The 2,386-nt window shown below is 29.9% G+C and overlaps 1 non-coding gene across 1 annotated transcript; it reads left to right on the top strand.

Moving 5' to 3' along the window:
• Positions 1-1,755: 1,755 nt before the first annotated feature.
• Positions 1,756-1,827, top strand: TRNAQ-UUG. The gene has a single exon. It is a non-coding gene; the product is annotated as a tRNA-Gln (tRNA).
• The last annotated feature ends 559 nt before the right edge of the window (positions 1,828-2,386 follow it).

Here is a 2,386-nt window from a genome sequence, read left to right as displayed (position 1 = left end):
TGTTTGAGTAATCACGTCCACTTATTCGAATAATCACTTCTTTAACAGGTTATTAGTTCTTAAAATTTTAAACATCAAGTAGCCCCACTAGTAAGCAGTAGGCACCGCCTTGTTTTGAATCAAAAAAAAAAAAAAAAAAAAAAAAAAAATCGGTTAATTTCAATGGGTGTATTTGGGTGATGTTCATAAAATTCCGAAAAATCGAACCAAAACCGAAAAATCGAAAACCAAACTGACAAAAAACAAATGATACTTTTTTAAGTTTGCGTTTATGTTTTGGTTTTGAATTTAAAAAATCGACAAATTGGTTGGTTTTGGTTTTAATCAAAATATAAACCGAAAACCGAACAAACCGACTATAAAATAGCTACCTTTAAAATTTATTTTATTACACCTATATATATAATATATATATATATATATATTATATATATATATATATATATATATATATATTATAATATATATATATATATATATAGGTGTAATAAAGTTTCAAAAATTTTATGGTACATATTAAGTCATTTGTATTTTTTAGTCTAGTTCTTTGCAATTATAATAATCTAATTCTTTGCCTTTACATTCTAGTTTGATTGGTAGTTTTCTTTTGCTAAGTACAAGAATTTATTTTATATTAAAAATAATCGATTTTTAATCGTGTACTTAAATTATTCCTCACTATTTAATTCAATTATCGTCAATATATCTTGGTAAATGATAGATTTCTCAAAGAGCAATTGATTTGATAGTGTCACGTTGAAATTGTAGTCGCGGGAATATGCGTTAGGTAGTGTATGTCTGACATTTAAAAAAAAATCCGATAAATAACCGAAAAACCCGATAACCGACAAAAATCGAATCGATAAAAAACCGACTTACTTGGTTTAGTTTCTTTTTGGGAAAAAACTGACCCAAACCGAACCATGAACACCCCTAGTGCTATTTGTACATCATGTACCTTTATAATTTTAAATTTAAGAAAATGACCTTTTTAGATCTCTTATGTGTAGAAGATAGATCTTTTACGTGTAAAAATAAATCTCTCATATATAAAAAGAGAGGTAGTTGTCATAAAACTAAAAACAAATTTGTAAAGAGCCAAAAATTCAAATAACATTATTATTTTTTTCATCACCATGTGTATCGAGTAGTTTTGTCTATCATGATATGAATAGAAATCACCTACTAGCAACTTTACTTTTGTTGGGATTTAAAAGTAAGACTTCATGGTTCTATATTCACTTTATACACCACTAGTCCATACTCTTATAAGTGCGTTTTGAAAAATGCAAATTATATTACTTTTTGTGGAATAAAATAGTTTTCAATCGTTGTTTTAAGTGAAAATAATGATGATTATTGTTATAGTGGTAAGGTACAAAAATTTGTACACCTTAGTTAACATGTCTATCATCCATTGAGAATCGTTTAAGAGAAAGGAAAATGTATTAAACCGTTCATTTCTTTTTGTAATGTCAACATTTGATTGGATATAGAGTTTAACTTTTTTTAAAAATTTAACCTTTATAGTATTACATTTTGTAGTTGTGGAAGAAAATATTAAAGTAAAAACTAATTGGACATACAAAAACATTAATCAACTAAAGTTTAATTTTCAAATGAAATTCAAATTCATGAAATTTGTCGAGTCATATAAAACAATAATGGAATGCCAAATACTTTTATGATATTATCATTACACATGTATATGATTCATTTGAAAGGACAGTGTCATCAAAAGCGTCATAGCTCAGTGGTTCTATGGTGTAGTGGTTAGCACTCTGGACTTTGAATCCAGCGACCTGGGTTCGACTCCCGGTAGGACCTTTTTTTTAACCCTATTTATGGCACCTTAATCCTATTTTAAGGTAAATACTTCTACCTAAAATTTATGGCACTTTTTTCTATTTTCTCTTATATTTTTAAGGCATGTACTACGTAAAATTCGGTTAAAATATCATGCTATAGCCAGTTTTCACACTGGTCAATGAAAAATAGCCAGCGTTTATCAAGTCAATGAAAAATAGCCACTATTTTGCTGCAACAGGGACCGGTCCAGTATAATATACGGGAGTTCTGGTGCATTTGTGTACGAACTCCAGCATATTATGCTGGACCGGTATACTTTGCTAACTCCTGTAAAATTTGCGGGAGATTGGAGCACCAGTGCTCCAAACTCCAGTATATTATACTGGACAATTATACTTGCTGGAACTCCCGTAAAATTTGCGGGAGTTCCGGCATAATTATGCTTGAACTCCCGTAAAATTTGCGGGAGTTCCAGCATAGTTATCCTGGAACTCCCGTAAAATTTACGGGAGTTCAAGCATACTTATGCTGGAACTCCCGTAAAATGTGCGGGCGTATTTTTCCGGATTTTGAACAG

The sequence above is a fragment of the Nicotiana attenuata genome, unplaced genomic scaffold (genome assembly GCF_001879085.1).
Source record: "Nicotiana attenuata strain UT unplaced genomic scaffold, NIATTr2, whole genome shotgun sequence".
NCBI lineage: Eukaryota > Viridiplantae > Streptophyta > Magnoliopsida > Solanales > Solanaceae > Nicotiana > Nicotiana attenuata.
This window is presented reverse-complemented; position numbering and strand designations above follow the sequence as displayed.